Source organism: Chionomys nivalis, chromosome 9 (assembly GCF_950005125.1).
Source record: "Chionomys nivalis chromosome 9, mChiNiv1.1, whole genome shotgun sequence".
NCBI classification, from domain to species: domain Eukaryota; kingdom Metazoa; phylum Chordata; class Mammalia; order Rodentia; family Cricetidae; genus Chionomys; species Chionomys nivalis.
In genome coordinates, this window is record NC_080094.1 from 30,744,344 (window position 1) to 30,755,257 (window position 10,914).

Here is a 10,914-nt window from a genome sequence, read left to right on the forward strand (position 1 = left end):
TCCAAACAGTCTTCCTTAAACAAAGGACGGATCAACAGCCATCCTGTTGTCACTATCAATTATGTGACGTGTTTTCTTCCTTACTCTTTGCAGTACATCAGCTCCTCCTGAAGAGGCTTTGATCTTCCACCCCGGGATTCCGGAGTGGATCCCCACCCAACCACAAACTTCACTGTCAACTGTTTCTGTCAATACCCTACCATTTCGAAGTTGCCTTAGTCCGCAAACACAACTGTCACATTTGTGAAGGGAACAAAACATAAGATTAGATCATAGTTGAGAGTCCCTTTCACCATCGCCACAGGTGGACAGTTTTCATTCAGATTCTTTCTCGCATGTTGTATGTATTACAATATTAACTGATAAACACCCAAACATTACTTTTGTAAGTAAATGTTAATCATGCCCATGCCCCTTGCTCAGCACATTCGTAGGATGACTTCCCACGGTTGTCTTATTCCTTTCCCTTTACCTCTCAGCTATTCACTGTCCCCCTTCCCCAACAGGCTCTACACTGATCTCAGACTCCCTCTTTACTCCCTGCAAGTATCACGTCCATCCATCCTTCACATCTGGCCTGCAATATCCTTCATGGCCCTCTCTAGTTACTTAAGAAGATTCAACTTTTGGGCCTGGGTAGAACGTATCTGGGCCACACCCAGAATCCATTAGGACAGCACCTACACAGGGGACGCCACTACCCCGCACCGGCAGCGCAGTCCCACCTTTCACACCATTCTGGCATGGAGTGGAGGCTGAGAACCCATCACCTGGTGATTAACGGCCCCCCCATTCACTTGGCTTCCACCCACAGTAGTGCATGTATCTTCCATACGGTCTATACCAATGCCCACGTGTACAAGACAGAAACAAACCTTGATGAAACGCCGTCAGTCATACTCTCCCTCACACCTCCACTTTCCTCACAAACTCTAAAAAGGGGTCTGTGAACCTGAAACTCAGCTCTCACTGTAGCGTAGCTGCCCATTTGAACATCCTTACCCTACACCAAATCCTTTTGTGAAATAAGCCAGGTTGAACTCACATGTACTTCCCATCCTGCCTGGGCTTGAGCGTTTTCCTCTAACTGTATTTCACGTCTGTGTTTTCACACAGCTTCTCCATATGGGAAATCCTTAAAAGGCTCTGCTGTAGATCTTCACACTAGAGCTCATATTCCTTAGTGATGCCACCTCACTGAACGCTGTTCAGGGCCCTGGCCCTATGGCACCCATTGTCTGAGGACCACAGACAGAGCATGAGACAGACAGGTCTTTGCATCAGGACTTTCTGACCCAGTTTTAGGATTCTGGCACACATTTGTCATTTGGATTTAACAGAATGGCACTCTAGAGGAGGTGACAGAAGGGTCACATGACTCTTAGAGGAGGAGGCTGTCACTGGTACCTAATAGTTCACTACGGTCTAGCATGGAGCCCCCACGACACATGCTCTGTAGTTTTAGACTTCCAGCGTCCTTTCCACAAGGGCACAACAGAGAATGAAAGGTTGCTCAACACGACCAATTTACATGACCACTGTAGGATCACGCAGAAGTGTCTCCAACAGTCTTCGGAGGATCCACGGCAGGGGTGGGGAGGATTACCCATCAGGTGAAATGTTACTAGACAGCTTCCAAAGGGACATCAAAAAACACCATAGCTTAAGTAGCCAGAATTAAAGCATTTAAAGTAGAAGCACCAGACTGAACTCACACTGAAGAGGTAGGACACGCTGCAAAGTTCCCTACAGAAACACAAAGCACCGTTCACTTAAAATAGAGGAGAAGCAGAGTCACACTGAAATGAGAAACAGGCTGCCTGTGGCTCCGAGAGGCAGAGGGAAGCAGCTGGAACAACTTGGAAAAGTGTCCTGGCCTTTCTGGGAATGTCCCAGCATCTTCTCAGCAAAGGCAGCTGTTGTAATTGGCTACTGAACATGAACAAAGTTGTGTTCCCAAAAGGAACAAAAACTTCTTCCCGACTTACATGGGCTCCTCAACACACTTGACATTGTCTAATAACTATCAATGACTTCAGGATTTTAAGCTATTTTAACTTTTAGTCTAATTTCTGAACATAAGAAAGCCAAATTTGTGGGATTAGAAAGGATTTTCCTAGTCGCAACTACTTGTTAGACAAAGAAGTGTTGATTGTCTACCAGATAGTGTGCACCGTGGGAAATTCTAAGTCAAGATTCTCACACAAAAGCTCCACTTACTTCTCAAGAAATGTATAAATTAAAACTCTTATGGGAGCCAGGTCTGGTGGCACAGGCTGGTAATCCCAGCCACTTAGGATGCAGAAACAAGAAAATCTTGAGTTCAAGACTAGCCTGGACTACAAAACAAATGTAAAACCAGCGTGGGCAACTTAGTGATACCCTGTCTCAAAATAGGAAGTAAAAGGAGCTGGGAACGTAGCTCAGTGGAACAGCACTTGCCTAGCATGTGAGAGGCCTTGGGTTCAAGTCCCAGGAACCCAAGCAACAACATCCTAAAGGAAAAAGCAAGTTGAAGAAGCCGAGATACCAACTAGGTTTTGGTTTTCAATGCAGTTGGAAATTGAAATTGTTGCCTATTTCCCCATGTATTCTGACAGAGCCACCTAAAAGGTTATGTCTTGTTGTTCGCTGTCACTGAGTGTGATTAAACCGGCCAAATGTTTTCATATGCAAACCACAGGACCAGTGATTTTGAAAAACCTTCTTGGGAAGGTATCTAACATCTCACGCGCACTGACTATGAATGTACCACCATCAGCTGTGGTCTGGGGTGTATTACTGGTATAGTTTGAATGTGCCCCTAAAACTTCATATATTGACCATGTAGTTCAGAGGCGGGGTCTTTGGGTTGTGATTTTGTTATGAGGCGCTCCATTCATGAACTGGCTTTGCTATAAATCAAGCTCTCTCCGCCACAATTGCCCTGACTCCTCAAGGATGCTCTCCATCAGGCTATAATGAGTGCAAACGCTCCAACTAGACACCAACCAGATGCTGGCACCAGGCTTCCAGACTTTCCAGTCCCTAGAAGCATGAGTTCAATAAACCTCCCCCTTAACTATTGTTCGAAATGGATACAATGTAACAGAATAAAGAAACCTAGCTGTACTGGTGGCCCAAAGAGTCATGTACTGTTTCCTTCTGCATTTGACCTAACATTCTTGTGCCTATCAGGTAAAATCTTTTTGAAATGTACAAGCAGATCCCTAGAATCTACAAACCTAAAGGCTACAAATATCACCAGATAACATCTGAGGCTTATAAATTAAGGTTTTTCCCTCTTTTCTGTTGTTATAACCCATCTGTTCACACCAGTTTCTAAAGACAAGGTCTCACTATGTATCTCTGACTGTCTTGGAGCTCACTATCTAGAACAGGTTGGCCTAGAACTCACCGAGAGCTGCCTGCCTCTGTCCCCTGAGTGGTGGGATTAAAGATGTCCAGCATCACATCTAGTTCCGTCAACTTTTTTCATTTATGTATTTTCATTTTTTATTTTATATGGTAAGCTCTTTGCCTGCATGTATGTCTGTGTATGATGAGTAGGCAGTGTGCAAGGGGGACAGAAGAGGGTGTCAGATCCTCTAGAATTGGGTTTACAGATGGTTGTGAGCTGCCATGTGGGTGCTGGGAATCAAACCCAAATTCTCTGCAAGAGCAGTAAGTACTCTTAACCTCTTAGTCATCTCTTCAGCACCTCTACCAATATATTTTTTAATGTATCTTGATTTATGATTTTTTTTTGTTCTGTTACTATAAAAACTTCACTAAACTCTTCCTATGCTGGAAGCTGACATTTGGGCTAACTTAAATCTGTGTTCCTGGGACATGGTCACTCATATTGACTCATGAAAAAGCTATCTGTTTGCTTCGTTGTGAGAACTGTGTTTATGTGTCAACATATTCAAGAATAATCAATACTTCTACAAACACTTATAGATCATTGGTATTTTTTTCTTTTTTCTATTAATTAATTTATTTTTGAAGCAGGGTCTTACTGTGTAGCTCTGACTGTCCTGGAACTTACTATGTAGACAAGGCTGGCCTTGAACTCACAGAGATTGGTCTATCACTGCCTCCCAAGTGCTGGCATTAAAGGCATGTGCGGCTACACGTAATTAGGGGTTTTTTAATCATTCCTAATTCCATCTTTACAAGTAAAGAAACGGGACAAGAAATTCATTTCTTTACTCAGTTTAACCCTCACAAGTTGAACCTGTTCAGAGTCTAAGTCAGAGAGTACGAGAACACAAATGGAGTCCTGTTTTAGCCATGAACCATCTTCTGGCTGGGATGTGGTGGGGAAAGGCACTGTCGTGTAGACAGAACAGGCTGGCTAAGAGAGGGTGCGATAAAACACAAGTACTGTGGAATTCTAGTCAGCCCCAGAAAACAGGATTGTCATGGAAAGGCAAGCCAGACAAGGACTGGGCAAATGACTATCATTTACCAGGCCAACAAACAGAAGCCACTGACAATCTGAATAAGGGGAGGGGCCAGAGGAAGAAGAAACAGATCAGGCAACGGGGCCCTAAACTGGGAACTAAAGAAGGCAGTCAGATATGGCTATCAGGTGGAGCATAAAGAAGCTAGGAGGGGCAGGGGGAAGAAGGATGATTATTACATTTGGGGGAAGTTGAGTCTAACTTGAACAGTCCAACATTGGTTGAAAAATTAACAGAAATAAATGGGTAGTGCTGTATCAGAATAAAATTCTACCCTAAAATTCACATCCTCAAACAGATAATGAAGGAAGAAAAGGGAAACATCCAACCCTTCCTAATTCAGAAGGCCTGGGATCTAGATGCCTGTACAAGATACAGGCTGTCTGACCTATCGGCTCATTAAGGCTGGGGCACTGATGTCAGTGTGTGAAATCATTTCATTCATGAATGAGCTGATCGTGAGATTCCATTGTAGATCTAGATTGAGGAACCCAATAGATGGCTGAGGAAATACCAGAGACAAATAGATAACACTGTATCTGGAAAACAGGACGTGAACAATGAGGAAGCTAGAGGTCTAGAGAAGCCAGGCCACTCTTGGGCCTTCCACTCAGAAATTCAGGGTACTGTGTTTAATACGAGCATGATAAAATTGGCACCTATCCAGAATTGTGCAGAAACAAAAAATGTTGGCCATATTTAGAGAAATGGGCTCAATGACTACTGAAATGGTTTATTTCAAAATCAAGAAAACTGAAACACTTCCTTTGCCAGTGAAATGGAATTATAAGTATAAGTATACTTGGTCTGTGACAGGGAGAGGCTGACCTGGAACCAAGAGACAGAACTGGGAGGGACGGCGACTTGAGACTTCAAGGTGAGGGATCTTGGGCTAGCACTTAAGATAGGAGTGATTTTGTTCTCAGCAAAGACTGAAGTGCAGACTGGACCGCAGCCCCAGAGGACATTACAGGCAGGACAGAAGGGTCTGATGAGGACACGACAACAGACAAATGTCCTGTTGCTCTTGCGACCCCACGGGAGAAAACAGATTGGAGTAACGGATCGACGGTGGGAAGACATTTTGAGAGAGCAGGCAGGTGAAACCACGGGTAGAGTGTAAGGACATAAGTGAACCGCAGACAGGACTTTGAGTAAAACAAGAGAAAGGAGGAGCAGAGACGGACACTTCATAAAGGGCAGGAAGACAACGGGAAGAGCATGGCACAGCAGAAACAGGAGTGGGGAGCTCACCGAAGCACACTAACGTCAGCTCTCAAGCAAAAGTGTCACAAACATCCGTATGTGTCTGATCATTTTAGTTTTAACAAGTCTATGTCCGCCATGATTTTTTTTCCTATTAGGCTGTCTGCTCACCTGGCCCCAGATGTGGGACTTTTCTTCCTCAGCTACATCATGGTGTAGCCTCTGTGATGAACCAAGTGACTACATATCTTGTACATCTATTTCCAGACTCTGAATTCTGCTGCATGTATCCATCTGTTTACCTTTGTTTTGATGAGGCAGTCATAATTATCTAGCCCTATAGGAAGTGTTAATCACTGGTCATGGAAAACCAATGTTCAGAGGAGAACAAAGACTCTATCCAGAACTCAACTCGGGGCCATTCACGTGATAACTCTGGTCAAGATCCTGGTTTAGTTATGCCTGTGTCCTTACAACAAGAGCAAAGTTGAATTTAAAAGTAACAGACTAACTTGTTTAGCAGAGGAAAACTGAAGCCAGGATAGCATTCAGGCTGGTGCTGAGAAAGTAGCTGAAACCGTTAAAGTGACTAGCAACACCGAGCCTCCCGCATGAGCTCAAAGGTGTCCCAAGGGCAAAACTCTACCCACTGGAGGCTCCATCTTCTGGAAATCCAAATTCATTTAAAGGAAAAAGCCCCAAATGAAGGGGTTCTCTGACCCTCAAAGGCACCCGCCTGAACAAGTGTTTCCCCAGGATTAACACATCGATGCTAATTCAGCTCCTGCCCATGGGGGTGGGGCCAAGCTGCATCTAAAGTGGGCAGCAAAACTTGGCAGCATTGCCCACGTGGTACTGGTTTTAGGCACAGGAAATACAAGCTTAAGGTTGTCGTGGAATTCTGCTCCATGGATTCAGAGAGAAACGAGGACAGACAATGCATGACAGGGTTGGAATCCCGGAAGGTGCCTTTTAGAAGACACTGAATTAAATTGAAGCCTAAGGCACCATGGAGACCAGAGGATAGCAGAGGTACCAGGACCATGGATGTCCACTGAGTAAAGCTGCAGGCACGTAGTGGAGCTGGCTTAAGAGGGGACTGTGTGTGCTGCAGATGGCAGGAATGGACTTGGCCAAGCCTTTGAAGCCCAGTTTACTGCATCACGTGCCCCCGAGGCCAGACTCTGAGCTACAGAAGTTGATGTTTTCCCGCTGGATCTTGCTTTGGTCTGGCCCTTCTTTGCTGGACCCTGATTCCTCCCTTTTGGAATAGGAATTTTTATTCTGTACTGGCACATACTGAAGTATGTAACTTGTTTTTCATTTTATAGGCGCTCATGGGTAGGAGATGTTGGACTTTTAAAGCACTGGAATTGTTGAAGACTATGGGGACTTTTAAAGTTGCACTAAATGCATTTTCTATTATAACACATTTATGAGTCTAGGGGGACAAGGGACTTAATAATGATGTGTTTGGTATCAAGTTGACAAAGTGTAGGGATGTAATGGTTAGTGTGCACTGTCACCTCGACAAAGTCTAGAATCTCCTGAGAGATGGGGGGTCTCTGGGTATGTCTATGGAGGGATATCTTGATTACAATAATTGATGTGAAAAAATCCACCCACTACGGGTGTCACTCTTTCTTGGCTGGGATCTTGGACTGTAGTGGAGAAAGGTAGCTGGGCAGTGGCATTCACTCTTTTCTCTCTGCTCTCTGATGGTGGACGTGCTGTGACAAACGCTGCTGCCTGGACTTCCTGTCATGATGGACTACACCGTTGAACCATGAGCCAGAGCAAAACCTCCGCTCCCTGGATTGCTTTCATTAGGACATTTTATCACAGCACAAAAGAGAGAAATGAAAACAAACTCTAACTCCGTACTAGGAAGAGTGAAGTCTTACTCTAGTACTCCATAGGAAGTTACTTCTCTTTATGGCCTAAGCTATTGGATATGTTTGGTTGTTGGGAGCTACACAATGCTGGACTTCATCTGAAAACCTTGACAGCAGAGTGGATCCTAATTCCTGTAATTCTGTTTTTCAAAATGGGTGATTCTTTTGCATGAGATTTCATAAATCCCTAACATTTTTCTTTCTTGTTTCATACAACTAAGGTAAAATCACACTTTCAGTTATAAGACTAACTTAACAAACAAAACACCCACTGGGTGGTGGGGGTGCACACCTTTAATCTGAGTTAGAGGCCAACCTGGTCTCCAAGAGCTAGTTCCAGGACAGGCTCCAAAGCTACACAGTGAAACCATGTCTTGAAAAACCAACAAACAAACCAAAAACAAAAATAAAACACCCCATAGAGACCTGATGTGCACTGGTGCAAACAGCAGCCTTCTTGGGCATGCGCACAGCCTGTTACCCTAAAGGACCTTCAAGACAATTTCCTGGCAGCTCTTCATGGCCCTAATCTCAATGCTGTCCTTGGTCTAGGCTCCAGACTGGTCTGTGTTGTGCCTTAGGGAAGCCCTAGGGCACAGTGGTCAGGGTTCACATCCACCAGGTCATCAAGTTCATCTGTTCCCAGCTAAGGAACAGGTGATTAAACGCCCTGCCTAGAACTAAGTTCAATTCTTTTGGCCACCAGAAGTTCCGCATCTCAAAGAAGTAGGGCTTCACCAAGTTTGAAGTAGAAGAATTTGAAGACAAGGTAACTAAGAAGTGGCTCATTCCTGATAGCCTTGGAGTCAAAAGATGATCTCAATTGTGGTCCCCTGGGCAAGAGGCAGGTCCTGACTTCCCAAGGTCTTTCACTATGTTCTCCTCTATCCAAATTATGTTCAGTAGTAAATCTGACATCCAGTCTGGGGGAAAACAACAACAACAACGACGACAACAAAACCGTTTCATACTTGTGTGCAATGTGCTGTGAATCCCTGAATCTTTTCAGTCTTGTCCCATCCATGGACAAAAGAAATTGTTCTAACAGTCTACCCCATGGCTTTTGCCAAAAGCAGTGGAGAGTTACAGCTTCCCAGTTACAAACAGAAAGACAAGAAAAAGGAAGGCGTCTAAAAATATCTCAATTCTTCTCCATGGGAAAGCTGGGTTTACCAGCCGAGTCTAAGAAGGACATAATTCTTCTCAAAAACACGTTCCTGACGCTCAGTGCCTTCAGAAAGTATCCAAAACAAAAACTAACATTAAAAGTTGTTAAGCAAGCTGCTGTTTTTCTCTAGAACTCATTGTTATTGTTTAAGGATGTATTCATCCTAATTATCCATTGTTGTGTAATAAGACCACAAGACTCAGTGGTTTAAAACAATGCTCATTTTCTTATTGCCATGGTTTCCGAGGGTCTGGAATTCCAGAAGAATTTGGCAGAGTCGTTCTGGCTGAGAGTATTGAATAAGGAGGCTGTGGCCAGATGGGAGCTGGAGCTGGGCTATGGGGGGATAGGAGGAGGTGTGGCCGGGCAGCTGGCCTGTAGTAGTAGGTCATGTCTCCCTGTGGTTCAGGGCTTTGTCATTGGTCCCTCTGTCTAATATAGGCTTCCTCATAGTATGGTAGCCTCAGAACCATCTATCTGCTTAAATGATGCAGCTCGCAGACCCTGGAGGAATAAACCAGAAAGCAAAATGGACATCACATGTCTTTGCCTTTCCAATTTATCCTGTCCCATTCTAGTGGGTACAAGTGAGACACAAAGCCACACAGGTTTGAGAGGAATGAATAAGACTTTTATGTTGATGGGATGGTGGCCAGGAGAACACATAGCTGCTGTTCTTTAACTTTGTTGGAAAAGATACTATCTTCCTCACAGACTAAAATTAACAATTGCGAAGTACCACATGCAAGGACACTGTAGCCACTCTCGGTTTTCTTTTTTAAATCTGTCATCATCACCAGCATCATCACCACAATCACCACAATCATCATCATCATCACCATCATCATCATCACCAGCAGCAGCATTATTTATGTGTATGACTGTTTTGCCCGCGTGTATGTTTGTGTACTCTGTGCATGCCTGGCACCTGCAAAGGACAGAAGAGGACCTTGGATGCCCTGGAACTGGAGTTACAGATGGTTGTGGTCTGCTCCTTAGATGCTGGGAATCAAACCTAGAAGAGCACTGAGACATCTCTCCACTTTTTAAAAAATGATTAATTAATTGATTGAATGTGTGTGGGATATATGTGTGCGCGCGTGCACGAGCACCTAAGAAGCGATGAGAAATTTTATGATATTTATGATGGGAAATGCTTTTACTCTCAGGCTCCTTTTTCTTCAGGCTGTAGGTCTGCTTGCATTCTATTTTCTGTTTTTGAACCATGTTTCCTTTTCTACTAGACCAGTAGTTAAGAGAGGGTGTAGCAAGGGCAGCACTTGGGTGACTGACTAGGTTTCCTGATTCAAATATGCCCTCTAGTGTTAAAATTGTGTCATTTCTCTATTGGCTGGGTCTGCTTTCAGGGTTGTCCTCTGTCCTTTGCTTTCTGTAAGATCCTCAATTTTCTTTCTTTTGTTGACTTTTTCAATATCATGAAGTCTCCAGAGGTGTGTCTCTAGCACCCTCCATCTCTCCCAGAGTCCCCTTCCTCAAGACCACTGTCTTCACCTAATACAGGGAATCTGAAGTTTCTCAGCAATCCCAAGAGGATATGTAAGTGCTCTCTTTCTAGGTTAGGGTAATTTTTCCATAGATTTTGAGAAAAGATCTAGAGCTAGGCAAAGACTGTACTTCTATTCCAGCTCAAAGTTTTATATGCTAAAATAATGTCATTTATTGCATTTAAGAATATCATTTCCACCAAACCTATTTGCTTTTCATGTTCAAGCATTTCTTAGTTCAGTATGCTTAGGAGGGCAGGTTCTAGGACCACACAAGTTACCCAAACCCACATTCTCAAGACTCTCACATAAATGGTGCCCTGCATATAATCTATGCATATCCCCCTATATTAACTTATGTCACCTCTGGGTGGCATAACCTATACAACACAACACTACATGACTGGTTGTTATACTGTGCTATCTTTGGGATAATGAGCTGTCTGTGCATATTCAAGCAGACCTCTTTTTCTCAAATATTTTCTTTTTAATGTATTTTTATTATTTTATGTATCTGGATATTTCACCTGCGTGTATGTCTGCACAAACCCTGCAGAAGCCAGGAGAGGGTGTTGGATCCCCCAGAACTAGAGTTGCATATTGCTGTGAACTGCCATGTGGGTACTGAAATCAAATCCCAGCCTTCATTGAGAGCACTTAGTGCTCTTAACCACTGACCCATGCCTCTACCC